Source organism: Natator depressus, chromosome 5 (assembly GCF_965152275.1).
Source record: "Natator depressus isolate rNatDep1 chromosome 5, rNatDep2.hap1, whole genome shotgun sequence".
Lineage (NCBI taxonomy): Eukaryota > Metazoa > Chordata > Testudines > Cheloniidae > Natator > Natator depressus.
The window spans coordinates 95,264,818-95,286,354 of NC_134238.1; the positions used below are offsets into that span (position 1 = coordinate 95,264,818).

General features: G+C 38.9%; 1 protein-coding gene across 2 annotated transcripts in view; it reads right to left on the reverse strand.

The window, feature by feature from the left end:
- The window catches only part of RORB (RAR related orphan receptor B), a 204,863-nt gene that overhangs the window by 172,830 nt on the left and 10,496 nt on the right, over positions 1 to 21,537 (reverse strand). The gene's annotated exons all lie outside the window — the stretch shown is intronic.

Genomic DNA, 21,537 nt, shown 5'->3' on the forward strand with positions numbered 1-21,537 from the left:
AGTCTTTTTTGCAACTGCATCACATTGTTGACTTATATTCAATTTCTGATCCACAATAACTCCCAGATCCTTTTCAGCAGTACTGCCACCTAGCCAGTTATTTTGTAATTATGCATTTGATTTTTCCTTCTTACATGTAGTACTTTGCACATATCTTTGTTGATTTCAGACCAATTCTTTAATTTGTCAAGGTTGTTTTGAATTCTAATACTGTCTCACAAAGTGCTTGCAACCCCTCCCAGCTTGGTGTCATCCAAAAATTTTATAAACATACTCTCCTCTTCATTATCCAAGTCATTAAGGAAAATATTAAATAATATTGGCTCCAGGATTCACCCTTCCCCCAAGGGAAGCCTGTTTTCCCCTTGCACCATATTTCTCTTCTAATTGTAAGTATTATCCTTTATTGGTAGTACTAGTTGGTGTTTATAGTGGAGTAGGGGATATGGTTCCTATATTCCCATTCCCCCAAGTACACCATCCCAGTTTCACAGCAAACCATTCTTAACTATTCTTTGAGTACAGTACAGTCTTTCAATCTGTTGCACACCCCACCTTTTAGTAATTTAATCGAGACCACATTTCCTTAGTTTGCTTATGAGAATGTCACATGCAATTGTGTCAAAAGCCTCACTAAAATCAACCAATATTATGTCTACTGCTCCCTCCACCCCCATCCATTAGCCCAGTAACCCTATCAAAAAAGAAAATTAGGTTAGCTTGTTCTTGACAAATCCATGATGCTTTAAAAAAAATTGTTTAATAAATTTGTTCCAGTATGTTTCCAGGTATTGAAGTTAGGCTGACTGGTCTATAATATCTGCAAAGCAAATAAAGGAATTTAGGAAAAATTTCACTAGACTAATAATATTTAATCTGTAGTAGAGCTGAGCAAATACCTAAAAATATTTTCAGCAAATATTTACCTGAAAAAATTGAATTAGCTTCAGATTTTTTCATATTCCTTTCATGTTCACTTTCCACAAGCAGTCTAGCAAAAAAAATGTACTGAATTTCAGAAACAACTAATTTTAAGTTAATATTAGAGAATGTCATGAATTTTGAATGCATTCACACTAGAAAATCTGGTTTTAAGAGTTACTGTCATCCTGTCAGGAAACAGAAACACCACCATATGTCATGTGATCAGACCTAACCAGCACATCTTGAATTTTGAAAATCAAACATTGGCAACTTACTGCTTGTGAACAATCTGGACACCAAGAATTATAACAGAAAATATTTAGAAATTAATATGTAATAGTGAATAATCTGATAAATTTGCTGCCTGCTTGTGAATAATTTAGGAACAAAGGGGGCAAAATGCATCAAATACACTATTTACTTAGCTGTAATCTATAGCTTTATTTAAAAATAAACAAACGCACACATAACCCCCTCCCCCTCCGCAAACATAAACAAAACCGAACAAAAACCGCTAATATCAGAAATAAGTAAGACCCTATCCACCATCTCCACACATTAAACCACAACAACAATAACTAAAGCAAACTGTTGTTTGGTCTCCTGCTGCTTTCTACAAAAGAATTTCAAAAACATTACTTCTTGCTGCTATGATGTTTGAATTGGTCTTATACTGCTTGCAAACCTTTAGCTAGTAATGAAAAAATCAATGTTCCCTCCAACTCTTTATAACATCTGCATTTTATTTTACCGAGCGTTTAATAAAGCACAGTAGGGATTACAGACAGCAGAAGCACATTTTGTTTATTCTCTTCAGTCTTTGTTCACTTACTAGAGCTGTATTATGTGGTTTCTGCAATTCTGGTGTATTAAATTTAAAAAGAAGAATTGCCTACATAGTTATTTCATGATCTAAAGATTATAAACATATTTTTGGATAAAAACAGTGTTCCATTTTCCACCATCAGCATTATGAAACTTTTAGTTACCTCATTTCTTTAAATACGACACAAATCAAAGATGGGTTTCCTGAGGTTTCTTTTACCTTACCAAAAGAAATTAATCTTTGATTTTTTTTATATCTATCGTTATCCAAGTGTGTGTGTGTGTGTGTATTTATGATTACAATTATAACTTCATTCTTACTTAAGGAGTCATTATGTGTCTCTCCATTTCTCTCTCTCTCTCTCTTTCAGACACGAACACCTGTGCACACACACTGCAGTGATTGAAAAATTCATTCACCTAAGGTGAGGCAGCTCTTTCATTATACAAATAAATAAATACTTAAAAAATGTTTCTAAGCTATATGGTTACAAAAATAGCTTTCCAAACATGAACCAAGTGCAGGAAACTGACCAGAGTTATTCACAATATTCTGTTGAATAGTGTTCCAGCATAAAAGGGAGTTTACCAGCTTGCATTGATATAAAGAATACTTGATCTCACATTTTAAAACTCTGACATTATTATGTGTAGAAATGCTATTTAAGGTACATTTTTTAACAATAATTTTCCTGTCCTTCAAAGCCCTGTACAGTTGGGCTTCCTAACACAAATTCTCATCTCACTACACCATAGTAAATCTGCTAGCAGAGTTACTCCAGTCTTACATAGGCACAACTGAAAGTAGTAGTATTTGGGTCACTGTAACTAAAAGCCTGGCTTTGCAAGCAGAGGGCATTGAAAAAATATTACCAATAATTTTTTTACACTCTCTAAAATATTCACTGATTTGTTTGTCTCCAAAATCTGTTTACTGAATGTATGATGGTGGGACTTGCTATACAAATTTTAATTGGCACTCATTTGGGTTGAACTGCTTAACTTGTCTGTGGGTTTGTGAGTTGTGAATAACGCTGTCTTCTCAAATTTATGCACTCTAAGGGCCTGATTCAAAGCCGCTGAAATCAGCTGAAAGACTCCACTGACTTCGGTGGGCTTTGGAGCAGGCCCTAATTGCACTTCAAATATTTTTAAACAAAATAGTTTGATTCCTAACTGGATACTTGAAATGATTATAAGAGTAAACCAAACATTTTGGGGTTAATGTTCCAATAATTTGAAAAAAGCTATGTCTGGCTTAAAAGTCAAACACAATCTGGATAAAACACTTCATGAAAATGAAACCATTTGGATGTCTTCCTTATATGCATCCCTTTTAAAGCACTAGCGGACTGAAAAAGATTTTGGCTGATGCTGTGCTGTAGGCAAAATGAAAGAATATGCTAAAGAAGCAGAGAAAGAATCCAGCAAGTGACCCTTTTATGTCTTTATGATCCCAGTGTTTTAGATGTAGTTCAGGCACTGCTCCAGATAGACTAGTTAAGGCAACACATCACTCTCAACTAAAGACAATTATATACAAGGTGACTTCACAGTTGTGGTTCACTTTAGAAACACTTCAGTGTCTTTATAACTTAGAGGCTCCTTCTCACTACCATGACCAATTAAACAGGGACTTTACTTGTGCCTGTTTTCCCCTTGCACCATATTTCTCTTCTAATTGTAAGTATTATCCTTTATTGGTAGTACTAGTTGGTGTTTATAGTGGAGTAGGGGATATGGTTCCTATATTCCCATTCAGTCCCTTCAGGTTTGTGTGCTGTTAGCTGTTATATCATAAACCTAAATTAAATAATAATACTCTGTAATTAATATAGCATCTGATAGAGCAAAACAAAAAATAATTAATACTCATGACATCCCTGAGAGGTAGCAGTTGTTACCCACACTTTAAAGGGGATAAACTGAGGCTCAGAGAGATTAACTGACTTGCAGAGCTGCAACTAGGACAGAGGAGGCCTGACCCCCCTCTGTTCCATCTACTAGACACACCACCTCTCAAGTTGGTGATGTTTGTTATAACTGAATTAATCCAATTAAGTATGCCATTTAGAGAAGTGTGGGTGACTGTAATAAGAGTGTAACACACAGGAGTGCAGGTCCATGATTCCAGTTACTTGACCAGGGGCAGGATTAAAGGTCATTACTCTTGTCACATGACAGGGATCAGTACTCACTGACTGCGGTGGCTACTGTTACAATGATTACCCTATTATTTTTATACAAACTCCTGAATTCCTTACTCACACAAAAGGACTGACTGAAAAAAGTGAGTAAGAACCAGACAGTAAGAACCATAACAGATTTTAACGGCACATGACTACTTTGAATGATCTATTTGGGAAAGGACCTCCACTCGTCTGCGTGAAGGGGAGAACAAGTAGAAAGAGATGCCTTACAGCAGTGGGAAAATTGTATCTACTTAAGTGACCAAGTGAATGAACAAATCAGTAGTAGGGGAGAAGCATCACTGATGATAAAGTAGCAGCATGGAGATAAAACAAACAACAGGGAGAAAGAATCAACAGCAGCATGGCAAGTAAACTAGCAAGGATCTGTAAAAAACTCTCATTTACTAAAAAAGGATTAATTAAATGTTATTCAATAGATGTCATAGTGGGATATTCAACTGTAAGTTAGTAGGAGGCAGTTGTGAGTTAAAATACCAGTGGCTAGTTCAATGGAGACCATGATGGTATTATTTCAGGGGTAGGCAACCTATGGCACATATGCCGAAGGCAGCATGCAAGCTGATTTTCAGTGGCACTCACACTGCTTGGGTCCTGGCCACCGGTCCCGGGGGGCTCTGCATTTTAATTTAATTTTAAATGAAGCTTCTTAAACATTTGAAAAACCTTATTTACTTTCCATACAACAATAGTTTAGTTATATATTATGGACTTATAGAAAAAGACCTTCTAAAAACGTTAAAATGTATTACTGGCACGCGAAACCTTAAATTAGAGTGAATAAATGAAATAAACCTTCTGAAAGGTTGCCGACCCTTGTATTATTTTATGATAGCGATATCAGAAAACAAGAGAGTTATAAATAACTGTAAGCCAAACAGGAAGCCTGAACTTTGAATCAAGCTCCTCCATCTTTTCCAAAGGGGAAAAATAGCATTTCAGAGTTTCTGTTATAAAATCCACATATGGTAAATTATTATAGATGTAAAAGGTATGCCAGGGTTGTGATCCAGAGTGCTTGCAACATATCCCCCATTAGATGCTATACCAAATTATCATAGTGAGAACAAGAAATAAGGGATGAAAAGAAAAATAGTACACAGTTGCTGAAGGTTTGGGCAGGCCCATCATGAAAGTAGGTCTGGCCTAAGAGAATAAGAATCAGAGCTAAGAGGGCCAAACCTAGAAAAAAGATCAAAGGAAACACAACATAAGAACACCATGAAGTGTGCCATTAAAGGGTTGCATGCAGCAAGGTACCCAAAGTAATTTAAGAATAGACATGCTGGTGGAAAAAGAGTAGAAAATTGTGGGAAAGGAGGGAAATTAGAGAATAGAATTATGGTCATCTCGTGTGCTGCCAAGGAAAGTCTGTCATAGGATGGAAGTATGCAGTAGTGAAGACACAAAAAAAGAGTTCTTACTCTAAGGTGTATGACAAAGACTATGCAATAGTTTTGAACATGTTATCTCAATGATATGGTTGTGATACATAATCTGAGCAGCTGGTTGCAAGCAATTAAGAGCAATTACTCTTCTCTGCAACCAAGACTCTGAAGTGCTCACACAGCAGTGATTCTTGTATGTAAGACCCATTGTCCAGGCTGTAGATGGTTAATAGGAAAGGGGCTGCATCAGTGGATTTCGCAGGCAGAGGAAAAACATTATGGGTCAAGTTTGTGTCAAACCTCAGGCAACCACAGCATCAGAACCAGATGGGAACATCTGGCTAATAGAAAAAGAGAAGACAAAAATGTTCAAGCAAAATTACGCAAAATGATGGGCCTTGCCAAAGCAGATTGATATTGCTGGTGCATGTAGTAGAATTTAGATAAACATTTGGTGCAAGCTATGAGAAAATATAGTGCAAAGAATATGCAGAGATGTCCCCATTCTATGCATTGACCAGATTGGGTAGGGAATTGCCAAGATGTTGTTTAAAATATCAAAAGAAAATGGATGATAACTAATTAGAAAATTGATAACTGAGCTCAAAATTCTTCATTTTGACCATTATTGGTGAATAGGGCTGAGAAAAGGGTAGCCTTACTGAAATATATAGATAAAATTTTGAAAAGCACAGGTCATATGTGGTGGGATGGCTACACATTAACAAAGTGGTCAGCCTATATCTTTGGACTGCTGCTTTATGGAGCCATTATTATAGTGGAAAAGAACTGAGCTTCTTTCACTCATTCAAACAGTGGGGCTACTGGTTCCCACATAGGAAGTATGAATCAGAATAAAATATTCAATTGGCTATTTAATAAAAGTCATAAAACTGAATTTCTCACAAGTGTTCTGAAGATGTGTGGTTATAAAGGGTGAATGACAGCTGTGTGCCACCCTTTAGAAGATGCATTGAGCCAGAGTCAAGCGCCCTTACATTGAATAGCACCTTACTCTGCAAGTAGTCACACTGAAATCAATAGGGCTAATTGCAGAATAAGGTTCTACTCAACATGAGTAGGAATGTCAGAATCCATCAGATAATGAGAGCCTTTAAAACCTGTAAACACTGGAAACTATAGTCCCAAGCTTAAAAGAATCTCAGAGGTCTGCATTACAATCACAGATAGTTCGGTGAGAATAGGACTACCTCAGAGTCCTGATTTAAGGGTACAAAGTTTTCTCGTACAGTTTTAACACTTCATGTACTGATATAGGCTCATGGAGCAAGCTGAGAATCTTAAACTTAAAATCAGCTTGTTTAGTCCTGAAGTTATTTCAAGAAATAACTAAAGTAATGAACCTGAGGACTACTAGGTGCTCCCTTTCCTCACTTCACCTCCCACAGGAGCTTCATTGTCTAGTGAAACTTCTTTATTACAAAAAGCAGCAGTGCAACTAATGGTCAAGGTTTGGATGGCTTCATTTTTGAAAGAGGCAAAGATGAGTGAAGTCAAATAGTCCTCTTTGTATTAGCATTGAAACTGTTGGTACTTATATTCAGAAGCATCCTGAAGTTGAAGGGTAAAACAAGCCACTGAGGGCCAGATTCTGCCACCTTATTCATACTGAACAGTCCAGAAATAAGCCCATGGAAATCAGTAAGATGACTCCTGGAGTAAGCCATGTGAGTAAGGAAAACAGAGTCTGCCCCACAGTGATTATGATGCTACCAATATGAATTTTGCTAACTAAGGAATAACTCCACTGATGTCAATGGATTCACACTTGTGTAAAACCAATATATAAATGAAAGAAGAAGAATCAAGCCCAGTACAGTAAAAATAGATACTTTGAGTTGTTACAGAATAGGAAAAGGGTAAGAATGTCCTTGCTAAAGCTGCATGCTCCAGGCAGGGAAGAGAACTTCCCAGAGTCTTGTTTACCATCTGGCAATTAACCCCTCTGTCATTAATTTGGAAGGTACCAAAGAAGGACATTAAAAACCACTCTTCACTGCAATTGAGTTTTTCCTCCATATAATCAATCTCTTTGGCCAGATCCTTAGCTAGTCTACATTGTTATTACTGAAATGCCTTCAGGAGAGCTATGCTGATTTACATGAGATGAAGATCTGTCCCTTGGTTGCTAATGCTTATATATATGGTGAGTCACATCCTAGGTCATGAAAACACAAATGGTGCTCTTTGTGGTGTGAACCTGCCTTCGGAATCAATAAGAAATAACATATTTTTACATGCTGTAGGAGATATGTCTAACATGGGTGGAATCAAAACTTTCCCCAAACTGCAGATATATTATTATGTATTGATTTGATCATGATCTGGGCTGGAAGTTAGTGCAGTCAAAAAGCAAAACAGGTGATGAATAAGCTTGTGAGTATGGTGGTTCTCAAAGCCGGTCCACCGCTTGTTCAGGGAAAGCCCCTGGCGAGCCGGGCAGGTTTGTTTACCTGCCGCGTCTGCAGGTTCTGCTGATCGCGGCTCCCACTGGCCGCGGTTCGCCACTCCAGGCCAATGGGGACTGCGGGAAGGGCAGCCAGCATGTCCTTCGGCCTGCGCCGCTTCCCTCAGCCCCCATTGGCCTGGAGTGGCGAACCGCGGCCAGTGGGAACCGCGATCAGCCGAACCTACGGACGTGGCAGGTAAACAAACCGGCCTGGCGCGCCAGGGGCTTTCCTTGAACAAGTGGCAGACCGGCTTTGAGAACCCTTTGGGACAAGGTAATGTGACAGGTTAACTTTGTTTTATTAATATCAATATTAAAGCTGAAATCTGTGGAGATATCAGTGGAGTTAGAGGAGATATTCTGGTTCTTAAAAAAGCTGTGACTCATGAAAACCTTTAGTTCTTAAGGGCTATGACTAGCTATGGATCAATTCACACTCAATGGACACAGCCAACAAAGAGAGAGATGACTGAAAGAAGAGTAGAGAAGAGGAAAATACAAAAAAGGGAGATTAAAAGAAGAAACTGGCAGGAGAGAAATATAAGTAGAAATACAGAAAATGAAGCAAAAACAAATGAAAACTAGAGGAGCAAATACAAGGAAAAACTGGAAAAGAACAAAAAAGTCAAATAAAAATACAAGAAAAAATAATACAACAAAACCTATTAAGAAAGAAAAAGGAAATCTAGAAATACAGAAGAAGCAACAGTTTCTCACTTGAGATTAAGTGATCTCCAAAAGGATGCTTATGGTTTATTGACTTGAAACTAAACTGCAGCATTATGACCAATCAATCAGTGTGATACAGTTAATAATACAGTGAGCTGGAATAGGGCATGTTATACAGTTACACTCAAGGAGCTATCTATGCACTGATTCCATGACTGTACAATTCACCCCTTGCCACAGAACTGTGCTCTAGAATCTCATCTTTTCGCTAACAATTCTGGTTGTGGAGGAGCCCATGAGAGATACATAAAGTGGGTCCTTTACCTGATGCTGTGGGCAGCACTGGCCTCAGAGCAATCCAGAATTAGAGAGATACCAAGGAGGCATAAAGTCACATTGCCTCCACCTCTGGGCTGCGCCTCCTGAGCAATGCCTCACAGGATCTGACCCCAAAATTCTGTAACACCCAAGTAGACCCTTTAAAAATAGAAGTTGACCCTTCAGAGTCCAAATGTCTTCAGTGCTGTGCATTGCTCTTAAAAATTACACCTCTCTTGAATTTTAGATTTGGGAAAATACTGGCTTATTCTTTTTAAGTAGCAAATGCTTCCACAATAATTCCCTTCCCTCCTTACTTTATCAAATAGCCTGTTGTCATTTGCTGACATTCAAAGGAGTGACAAATGTCAAAGCAGAGCTATAAATTGAACCAAATGCACTGCTCTCCTCCAGACCACTTATTTCTCATTTTATTTGTTTTGTATTTTAATTTTGATAGGTCCATCAATGGCTATTAGCCAGGATGGGCAGGGATGGTATCCCTAGCCTCTGTTTGCCAGAAGCTGGGAATGGGCGACAGGGGATGGCTCACTTGATGATTATCTATTCTCAGTGATGAGCTGCCAAAATCTTAACAACTGGTTCCCTCCTCACCCCACGAGGTGCCCACTCCCGCCCCCCCGGGACTCCTGCCCCATCCAAACCCCCGCATTCCTTGACCCCCCCCCCAGACCTCTGCCCCATCCACCCCCATCCCCTGACTGCCCCCAGAACCAGGCAGGAGGGTCTCGTGGGCCACCGTAGTGGGTGCCCACCCCACCCTAAGAGCCAGAGGGACCTGCCGGGAGGCGAGGTGGGGAGTCCCAGCGGTGCTTACCTGGGGCAGCTCCGAGGAAGCATCCGGTAGGTTCCTCTGGCTCCTAGGGGTGGGGGAGCAAGGGGAGCGGCCACTCCCCCCACTGATCACATCAAAAGTGGCACCTTAGGCGCTGACTCCGTGGGTGCTCTGGGGCTGGAGCACCCACAGGGAAAATTTGGTGGGTGCAGAGCCCCCACCAGCAGCTCCCCGCCCTGCGCCCAGCCCCAGCTCACCTCACCTCTGCTCCGCCTCCTCCCCTGAATGCACCACCCCGCTCTGCTTCTCCGTGCCGCCCCCCACCCCACTTCCCGTGAATCAGCTGTTCAGCAGGAAGCCTGGGAGGGCTGAGAAGCAGGCGGCGGCTTCACACTGAGGCCGAGGGTGGCGGAGGTGAGCTGGGGCGAGGAGCGGTTCCCCTGCGTGCCCCCACACCCTGGGTTACCTGCTGTGGCACGGGCGGCCCTCCTCGTCCCATCCCCCCCCCCCCCCAGCCCACCTCCGCCTCCCTGGGCCTGAGCGGGAAGCCGCCACCTGCTTCTCAGCCCGCCCCAGCTTCCCGCGCGAACAGCTGATTCGCAGGAAGCCTGGGGGGGGGGCAGAGAAGCAGAGTGGGGCGGCACATTCAGGGGAGGAGGCGGAGGTGGAGTGGAGGTGAGCTGGGGCCGGGGGTGGGGTGGGGCAGGGAGCTGCCGGTGGGTGCTCTGAACCCACCAAACTTTCCCCTTGGGTGCTCCAGCTCTGGAGCACCCATGGAGTCGGCGCCTAAGGCGCCACTTTTAGCTGGTTAAATTTAGAAGCCCCTTTAGAACCGGTTGTCCCTCGCGGAACAACCGGTTCTAAAAAGGCTTGGAAATTTAACAACCGGTTCTAGTGAACCAGTGGGAACTGGCTCCAGCTCACCACCGCCTGTTCTGTTCATTCTCTCTAAAGCACCTGGCATTAACCACTGTTGGAAGACAGGATACTGGGCTAGATGGATCTTTGGTCTGACCCAGTATGGCCGTTCTTATGTTCATATTGTAGCAGGGAGATGCACTGACATAAGTATAAAGCTTGCTGGCTGTAATCAAGAAAGAGTTGCTGGGACTACGTATATGAGGAAGGCAAGCAGAATTTGTACCATCAGGTACGTAAAGCCTGGCCAAGAGGGGACCAGCCCAGTCCTATTGTACACATCTGTCAATAAACATGGATTCTGAAACTCAGTGCATCTGTTATTCTAGTCCTGGGTTTTTCTGGCAACAGACTATTATACTAACTGTGTGATGATGATCTTTTGTTAAGACTACCAAACTCATTTATCTGTGACTTTCAGGAGGACGAGAGCATAATACACTGAACTTTGTCTCTTCAGCCTAAAGCTCAGTAATAACAAGAGATTCCAGTGATAGGGGTAGCACAGAACCTGACCTTTCAGGAACCTTTATCATTAGGTGACATTTACCAGTTACAATCCAGTTTATGGACTCTTCCTCCATGTTCAGCATCTGAGGGGTTGTTTTCAAAACATGGAAACTGAAATATGCCATCTCTTTTCTGCCAGGAGGAGAACATTTTATTTATTTCACACAGAGAAAAAGGGTTTCTGGGCCTCTTCAGGATAAAATAGGACATTTAGGGCCAAATTTTCCTCAGAATTACATCTGTGCAAACCCACTGAAAACAATCTGGCAAAAAAGAGGGCAGAATTTGGTTCCTAATAGCTTCCATTCAGTTGCTATGGAACACACCATAGCTAAGCTGTATATTGGGCGCTTACTACTTAGTTTTTCAATAATAGTGGCCTATCCTGTAGTCCTTATGCAGACATACTCCAGTTTACTATAGAATTTGAATTCACTTAAAGTATACAGCATCATCAGCGAGAAGGAAAACACTAACTATTTTTTCTTCAAGTAGCAGACTCCAGTATCTTCACGTACAGCGGTTACATGGACAGAGGGTAGGAAATAGGTCCAGGTACCATTACAGTATTCTACAAATTCTTCAGGCTTATTTTTACAAGGACAAGGCCTGTTACCTGTAAGAACGTTAGTGAAATTGTGCATATTCAATTTTGACCTCATATTAACAGGAAAAATACTCAGTTTACTTTTGGGTAAGTAGCAATAACAAGGTGTCTGCAAAAATATTTCCTCCTGGGCCAGAATCTGATCTTAATTACACTTGAGTAAATCAAAAATCAGCAGAATTAGTCCAGGTTTTAATAAACCATACCAATCTCAGAATCTGCCTTGGTATCTTTAATTTTTGATTACTTTGGCACAGTATAAAAAGATGACTCAAATCACCAAGAAATGTTATTGAAGAATGTCTCATTTTACTAATTCCCAAATGGCTCTTCAGCATTCCTATATAAATCCTTTATAAATACAAAATATAATTTTTATCCTAAAGCTTCTTGTTTAGCCTTTGGATCCCTTCTTTAATTTATTATTGAAATGCAGTTCCCTATATTTTTTCTCTAAATTACTGTTAAGCTTTCTTCTAAAAAGCTTACATTTTTCCCTTAGCCCAGATTTTATTTTGCTGATTCCTAGCCTCACCATTTTAGATCAGAAACAGGACTTTGTGAAAACATCATTAATATTTTTATGTAGGGATAAAATCTATTCGTAAATCACCGGAAAAATATGGCCCTGTAGCTAATGCTGTATTTTGCTAGTAAAGAAGAAAAAAGATAAGTAGTTCAATTAATTGCATAATTATTTTTATGATTTATCAATGTAAGACCTATTATGAAAACCTTATAGGACCAAATGTGAATGTGGTTCTGGTTTCTGGTTCATTGTTCTACCTCTGGAGTTGATCATCTGAAGTAACTGATTATGTGATTGGACCCTTAATTGCACTCTGTTACAGAGCCAAATTACATAATTCTATCAGTTTATATAAATCTAGTTGCCTAGAAACAACAAACAACAACAACAACAACAACAATTTCAGCTAAGCAATATGATATCAACTGGAGAGTACTGCTGTGGGCATGGTTCTCTGGATGCAGGATATTTATTAGTGACTTACTATGTGCTCTTTAGAGGAGGGGAAAGAGAAAGGAATCCAATCAGAGTTAGGTGATGAATAAAGAATAAATATCCAGTAGTATCACTAAAAAAAAAAGCATATTGTCTGAATTCAGCTTCCCATCTGTTCTTGACAAATATATTTTTATTTACAAAATATTAGTTGAAGGAAATAGAAAATTAAAAAACTATACAGTGATACAACTGGGCCAGCCAAAAGCCACCAACAAAACCTAAAATAAAATAAATGTATACGCAATTCATCTGTCCTCTTACCAACCAAAAGGACATTTTCATACCTGTCTGCCCAGAGCACATTAAAGATTTCATGTGTTATTATTGATATGAAAATGACACATTTCTCAACAGCTAATTAATTTCATAGCGATTAAATTTACTGTTTTCCCCTAAAAGTTTGCCCCACATACACAATAGCTTCATGTTGTGTTTTTAGATTAGTGCTGCTCAGGATCATACGGGAGCATGTATAATGGGGAAAGCGGGAGACTGGTAATCAGGACGAAGAGAACAAACCCAGTTGGATGTGATTCATGTGGGTTACATGAAATATGCCTGCAGGGTCCACCTGCAGGGATTAGCAATGGATAAACCTCTGCTTGTTCACTTGGAAGTTTGAATTCTACAGGAACTGGTTATTCATAGTGTGTGATCAGTCACCTAGTTTGCAGGGTATTTTTTCAGCTCCTTGATCAGATGACAAATTTTTAAATATATGAATAGAAAAATTAAATACAAAAAAAAAAAGCAAGCCATCAAGAGGGCTACACAAACACTTTTGATGCAAATTTCTTCATGAATATTTGCAAGACTTTTGTTAGACTCTAACACACTTTAAAAAAACAAACAGAATTGCTTGTATGATTGATCACTTGTCATGCTCACAAATATTTTTCAAGTGAATTTTATTCAAATAATGTTTGAGAATATTTGCTGCAGTGTTCACAGAGCTGGGCCCAGTACATATTTTTAACAATAAGCCTCAGAATTAAAAAAAGCTTCCAAAGGCAACAACATTAAACATATTTTTAAACAGGTTACTGTGTTTATGATATTAAAACAACAAAATGAAGACCACACAACAACAAACTTTCTGACCACCCTTGATTTTGGAAGAAGCAGAAGAGTGAAGCTCAATGTGCAGCACTGAAGCTCTGCCCTCTTCTAGCAGAAAGTCCAAGTCAGCATTTTCCAAGAGAATTTCTTTGAAAGGATTTATAGAAGCAACCTACAAAATATCAATATTCCCTGTGCAAACTCATATCTTTGTTCTGTTCTCCCTTGCTCACTCTGTCTCTTTTTGAATTTCCTATAAAAGCTAAATTAGATCTCAGGGGCACTGCACCACTAAACAAGGATCTCTTCTAGTCCATTGCAATGGAAGTAAACTTACTCAGGAGGGAGATGTTCTTGTAGGAGAGGCTAAAGTGTCTCCCTCCCCCAATTCTCTCATCTTTCACACAGAAATCTTTACTCCCTCCACACAAAATCTCTCTCTCTCTCTCTCTCTCACACACACACACACACACACACACACACACACATTTACAGAACTCAAGTTTACTGAACTGGAATAAATGCCCTTTTGGCATAACTTTCCAAGCAGATCCAACGTTCACATGATTCCTTTTGAAATTTCTCAGTTAGTATATACATTTGGAATACCAAGACTAACCTTTTTTAATATCAAGCCTGCTATGCTAACAGGATGTATCCGCAGCACAGCCTGCAGCTCAATAAAAAGTCAATTTAGCTGTCCCTGTGGCTTCCAGTCTACTCTAGATAATAAAGAAGTTCCAAATTTTACTCAACTTTAACTCCATCACAACAGGACTTGACATTACAGATTTGATTATAAAATATATATTGCATTGTGAGAGATTGACGTTCACCATTTCCATTGAAAAGAAAACTGATTCCCTGCCTAGTTATAAAATGTTGCAGTCTCATTTTTTAATTATTCTAAAAGATAAAAAGCAACATGCCATCTTCATCCAACACAGATGTATTTCATTCTCCCAGCATTTCAGACACTATTCTGACTAACCACAGGGTGTACAGTATTTGAATCTGAAATTGAGAATTACAGGTTTACAGAGGGACTAATGATTATTTAACCCTTATATCAGATATTGAGAAGTCCTATTCCCTATATAAAAAGTCAAAGCACATATTAAAAACAATCCTTATTTCCATTACTACATGGCCCTTTTAGGGAAAAAAATAGAACCATGTTTCAGGGCAGCCCATTTAAATGCAGGCTCCTGCACATACAGGTATATAAAAGGCAGGATCTGTCTCACCGTTGGAAGTTCTTAATAAATCTAAGCTAGATTTATGGATGCATATATGCATTTCTAGGTGGAAAGGTATTAGTAACTGAAAATATTGTTAGATTCCCCCATCCTAATATAAAAATCCATAGTAGTATAACAAAAAATGTTGTATGTGTATTAGATTATGAGACTTATTATAATACAGAAGATTTTTTTTGAACACACCAAAAAAGATATAAGGGAAACTTCTAAATAAACTCTGTTCTGCTCAGCTATTCATTGTCCTATCCATTTTATTCATCCACCTGGCATGATTCTTTCAATTTTCCATCATATTCAAATTTTATGTTAAAAAAATCTTGAGGTTTTTTTAAAACATGGTTGATCAAATAAATTTGATATACCAGCATGAAAGACAACATTTGCATGGATTTTATTTCTGTATTTGCCTTGTACGACTTATTTATTACTACAGTTTACATTACTTCTTAAAATATATGCTGCTCAATTAGCAAGCACCCTCTCAAAACTAGATGGGTCAGGGAATTAATAATGAATATAGAGACTAAACTGCAGGTTGAACTTCAGGTCGGTAGTGACTTAATGTTATAAAAATGTGATGGCTATTTGGTGGCCTGTGTGAAATAAGTTGGTGGTCTCAATCCAGTTTTCAATGGACTTTGTTTAAAAAAAATGAACACACACTACTGTTAGCACTAATTGGCACCCCCGTTGGCAGTCTCAGCTGTAAGGCCAAGGATTTAATGGACATGAAAAAGGGGTCTCTCCAGGTCAAGGTTGAATAACAATAGTGGAACGGCCTGGGAGAAGCTTGCTCTGACACTGCCTGTACAGTTTCCTGTATCTGTTTATGTAGCTAAATAAGGGCCCAATCCTTTCAACACTTGGGCGTATGGGTAACTTTATCCATGTAACTACTCAAATACATAAGGCATCATCAGGGTCCCAAGACATTTCAGTCTCCAGGAGTGAGATCAGTGTGGCACCTTTCAGTACTAAATTAGTATTTATCATTCTGAAGGTACATGATCACCGTCCCTGCTTTACAACAATTCTTTGTTTATAGTGCTTATTTGACTTCTAAAACAGGGCAAGTCCCCATAGCTGAGGGCTGGGTCCACCTTATACACTAGCATTTCACAAAATATTTCTTATTGTTTTTTCCTTAGTGCATAAATGTGGTCAATGTGTTCACCTTAGAAAAGCTATTACTCTTACACTATATCGTGTGGAAACCAAGACAAGTATATTATTAAAGAGAAAGAAGAGAAGAATTCAATCAAAGAAAAAAAATCACATACCTTATTACAATACGCATATTTTTCTTTACAGTTTTCATCTAAATCTCTTGCTGGTAAATGGTGCCAGACTGACAACCTTGGAAAATAAAGTATTTTTTTATACCCAGGGGTATGGATAGCCTGGCAAGTAAAAGCTCCTTCTTTGTGCTGCCCTGCCAATGAGCTTCATGACTGGCTTGTAAGGACCACATCAAAGGCTGAAAGGACAATTCATTCTCAGTGTCCATTCAGTATTTGGTCTCCCTTTTGAGAATGCCACCAAGAGTGACAATTATGGTGGTGCTTTCTCTGATGGGAATACCTCACAAAAAACAGAACTGGAGCAACTCTATTCACTCTAGGCCTCTAAGCAGCCATGAGACAGTAACAACTATCAGTCACTACCATCCTCGGCTGGATTTGAATCTGCAACCTAAAAGGTACACAGCATCTTACTTTTCGGTAAACTGTTAAAAAAAAAATGTTCCTGAAATTACTATTTAGTTCTAAGATGAAAACCTACAAAAATAAACACAAGATGTGCAAATGGACTGGAAAATTGCATTCTAGATAATTCAATTGTTTCAACAAAATCTATTAAATAGTAAATATACAGCATGTTGGGACCAAATTGTATACTTGGATGGGTATCTACATTTCCTCCAAGGTTTTGGAGCCACACAAATGTAGAGGAGATGCTGGAGATGCACTGGGGGTCAAGATTTGACTCATTGTTCTTAACATTGTCATTAATTTCTTTATTGTGTGAATGAACCACCCTTCAAACAGTGGGTCCAAAATAATAAAATAATCTGGTAAAATAAACAGGACTAATTAAAATAGAGACAATGGGTGATTCTATGATGCAAGAACAAATACTGCGTTTTATAACTAGTGTCTACAACTTTTCTAAACAAATTGTTCTACTTTTCTTTTTTTATATGATAAATTAAAGCTAAAACAATTTTTGTTTCAATCTAGTGTTTCAAGTGACTGGTTTTGGCCATATTTTGGAATTGGGAGAATATGACTGATTTATAAAATTTACAATTAATAGCCAGGCCAAACATTCAGAGGAAATGTATATAAACTATGGTGTGACATGAGAATGTATGTCACAGTAAATATAAATATGATGTGCCAGTTTCACAGCAGTCTGAAGGAGCAGACCACAACGTAAATGTACTGGAATGAATAAGAATGTACTGGATGGCTAACGTTAGTGTTTGGCTGAATATTAAATACCTGGAGATTTTAATCCACCAAATCCAAACACAACAGCAAATACTGGATAGTAATACAATTAGCAGATTAATGTTGTGTGTTCGTTCTTTTTCCATTTATTTCATTCTTTTCCTTTTGCCTTTCTGACAGAGTGCCAGAACTCCCACAGACATCAATGGGAAGTGAGGAAGCTCAGTGTCTTGCAATACTGAGCAATTTTTATTTCTGTCCTTTCTCTCTACAGTTCCACTCTCTCTCTTTATGTTTTCCTTTGGCCTCCACTTCTTTTCTCTCTTGATAGCACATTTTCCTATTTTTTCCAATACTCTCCTCTGGGTTGCCAAGTTTTCCCTTTTCTCTATTCTCCTCCCTTTTCTTCCCCTTACATCTCTTCAGATGCTCCAGCCCTCACACTCATATATTTTTCTTTCCCTTTCTCCCTTCAGTTTCCTGGTTTTGCTGGCCTGGTCTCTTTTCCCTGCATTCAGCAGCAGTCTAGAATTACATATTGCAAAATACCTTATTCTGATATGTGCCCTGCAAGATACTTTGAAACATGCAAACATAGGCCTTTTTTGGGTTGTAGCTACTATTTGGCTTAGAGCAGATATTGAAAAATGTTCATTTCAAAGTCAAAGATTGGAGTTTTGGCGCAGACACAGCTGAATACCTACTTAACAATAAATTCAATTAAAGCCAGAGTCTGCCTAAGTGCACGGAGTGCGGGGAGGGTGTAAGGTGCCTTCTTCCCCTTGCATAGCTGACCAAACAGAAATACCAGCCCCTGAACTCTGAAGAGCACAATCCTGCTCCCTCCATACATTCCTGGGAAACATGTTGCTGCAAAGGGAACAGGGAAGGCAGAGGGGAAGCAGGACAACTACAACCTATAAAATGGTACAGAAGCAGGGTTGAAGCCTGCACACATCAAAGCTCCAAGAGATGTACTCTGCCTCCCCAAAGCAGAATGCATTTTGTGTTCCCCCAGGGCAACATGGCTCCACACTATCCTTTATGGTGAGATGTGTGTAAATAGCACAGCCTAGCCCTTAGTCATTTCTTTCTTTACATGATGTCCTTGTCTAGCCTTGTTATCTTTCAATAATAGTCAGAGGGTTATGTTACACCCTCATTATGTTCTTGGAGCAAACTCCAACTGATGAGGCATGTCATGCCATCAGTTTTTAAGAACCCCCTGTCAAAGTCAGTAGAGAGTTTGACTTAAAAAAAAAAAAAATCAAGAATACATTATGGCCCAGTGTGAGCAAAAGTTCTGCATGCACACAGATTTTATTCACCAAATGTAATATACTAGATGTTCAGTTGGGATATTGACATTTATATAGAGAAGCATATCAAAAACAATTATTCTAGAAACCTTTCATGTGAGGAGAGGCCTGCAAAACGTCCTTCAAAATGAGCAAGATACTTTTTACTTGAAAAGTAAGACTTTTGGGGTGGAATTTTGAAGAGCACTCACCGTTTGCCATTGAAGTCAGGAGCAAAACTGGAAGCCAAGTAAGGTAAAACATTGGGTGCTCTTTAAAACACCATCCTTACTATCTTGACAGCAGCCTTACAACTGTAAACACCTTTTTTAATTTAAGCTACTCTCAGTAAGTGACAGTAAGGAAATGATTTCATAGGTAAATCCAGATGGTCCAGAAATATTTAACACTTTATTTGAATATTTGTTAATTATATAGGACCTGATTCTGCAATTCTTATACAGTGGAACTATTCATGATTGTAAATTGCTACACGTTGGTAAGGGTGATACAATTATACCCAAACCTATTGACATCACTCTTTTATCCTTTTCTCCACTAATAAGGTCCCCTCTTTATTCTTTCTGGAGGGATGAATTCAGCTTGAACTAGACCAACACTTATTATAATCAAGAAACATTTGATACTGATTTTTTTTCTTTTTAGTAACACTTAGCACACTTAGTTTTTTCAGCATATGAAGACTTATGTTTTCATTTGGGTGTGGACCGTTTCAGGTAATTGCATTGAATAAACCAAGATGGTTATAAAAGATTTTAGAGTCAGAAGGTTAAGTGCAAAATCTCCTGCTTTTGCAGTTTTCACTAAGCTACTCTGTGCCATTGATTTTCAAGTAGAGCTCAGCTGTATTAATTTAGATGGAATATATAGGCCAATGGCGTCAACGTAACTTAGTCACTAATTAACATTAAACAGCATTAAATAAGGTTCGGGGTTTGTTATACAGAGACTTCAGCCAACTTCATATTAAGGCAAATACTATATTAAAAAATTTTAACTTTTTATTAAAGATAAAGAAAAGAAAAACAGTTAAAGCATTTGAAATGTAAAGTATTAAATACGGTTTTCATTTTAATAACATTACTTGTTCTCTTTCCTGTTAGCAGGAGAAAGTTTTTAGAAGGGAAAAACAAACAAACCATGTTTGACGGGTTTTAGATTGTATTAAAGATGATAATAATTGTCTTTTGGGGGTTAGTGACATGGGCTAGTGTCATTGCTATTATTGTTAAAATCCAATCCCGTTTCACTTCAGGTGGTGATTTGGATTTAGCAGGAGCTGGTAGATGTGGTGATATTATCTGGATTTCTCCCTTAGCCTGGTCTGGAAAGAATATCTCTCAGGATCAGGATGATGGAGGCCCAGGAGAGGTTAAAGGTGGCAGCCATGATAGGTGAAGCTTGCTTCAGCAGCTAATTTCTTTCTAAGGCCCACAAAGGGATTGGTGGGCAGAACAGCCCATCTCTTAATTCAGTGTTTCCCAAACTTGTTCCGCCGCTTGTGCAGGGAAAGCCCCTGGCGAGCCGCGCCGGTCTGTTTACCTGCCGCGTCCGCACGTTCAGCCGATCGCAGCTCCCAGTGGCTGCGGTTCGCTGGTCCAAGTCAATAGGAGCTGCTGGAAGCGGTGGCCAGTATGTCCCTTGGCCCGCGCCGCTTCCAGCAGCTCCCATTGGCCTGGAGCAGTGAACCGCAGCCACTGGGAGCCGCAATCGGCCAAACCTGCGGATGCGACAGGTAAACAAACTGGCCCGGCCCGCCAGGGGCTTTCCCTGTACAAATGGCAGAGCAAGTTTGGGAAACACTGTCCTAATTCTTTTGTTTACCAATTAGGCTTAGTTTCTGACACACTAATTTTGGTTTACCCTTTAAAAAAAAAAAAAAAAGTTTTCTTGTTAATTAACCATAACTCTAACATTGTTCTGGATTTATACTTGTAGGCTTTTTTGTTTAGACTAATTTAGTCCTTTCTGTACTTTTTAAAATTAACGTTAGCTATCTTAGGTTATTGTAACATTTTATAAATGTTTACATACTTTTTACAGATGATCTTATAATTTGAGTAAATTTGTAAGCCCAATTATTACAAAAGCCCTCCACTGATCTCAATTGATATTTCTTCTTAAAAACTGGTGGTGCAATATAGTTTATTATTTTGACCCATCTGATTGGGATTTTTTGTTTGTTTGTTTTGTTATTTTGGCTTTGAATAACAAAGTGGAGTGCTGAATGGAGCACTCAGTGTTTGAAAGTGTACATTTTTGTTGGCAAAGTGGAATTAATCGTAATGGGAGAAGTCTGATTTGTAGTTAGTTGATGGCAATCACTGATGGTAGTTAAATATTTTTTCAAGCATACCCAGACAGGATAATGATCACTACCTTATATATTCCTAAGCATGTTAAATAAGTTATCAATACGACTTGCTCCAAAGACAGGTTCCCTTCTCAAAAATATGACCCCAGAAAAACACTGTGCCCCCTTACCTAATGTTTTTCTCTAGTGTCATCGCTTCTCTGTGCTACCAGACTACCACATTTGCTCATTCTTGATTCCCCTGTATTTGGGTAAAGATATGCAAATCTGGCTTTTTTTCCCAAACTCATAATTAAAATTTGCAGCAGTATAAATTAATACCAAGCATATTCTAGTACATAATTATATTGTAAAAAAAATTTACATGTTGTTGTCAGGATGTTTTTTCATAGTAGTTCTGTGTAATTAGAAACAAGTACCACTGTTTTATTTCTCTCCCAGACAGCTATCAATGAAAGGAAACCCCAC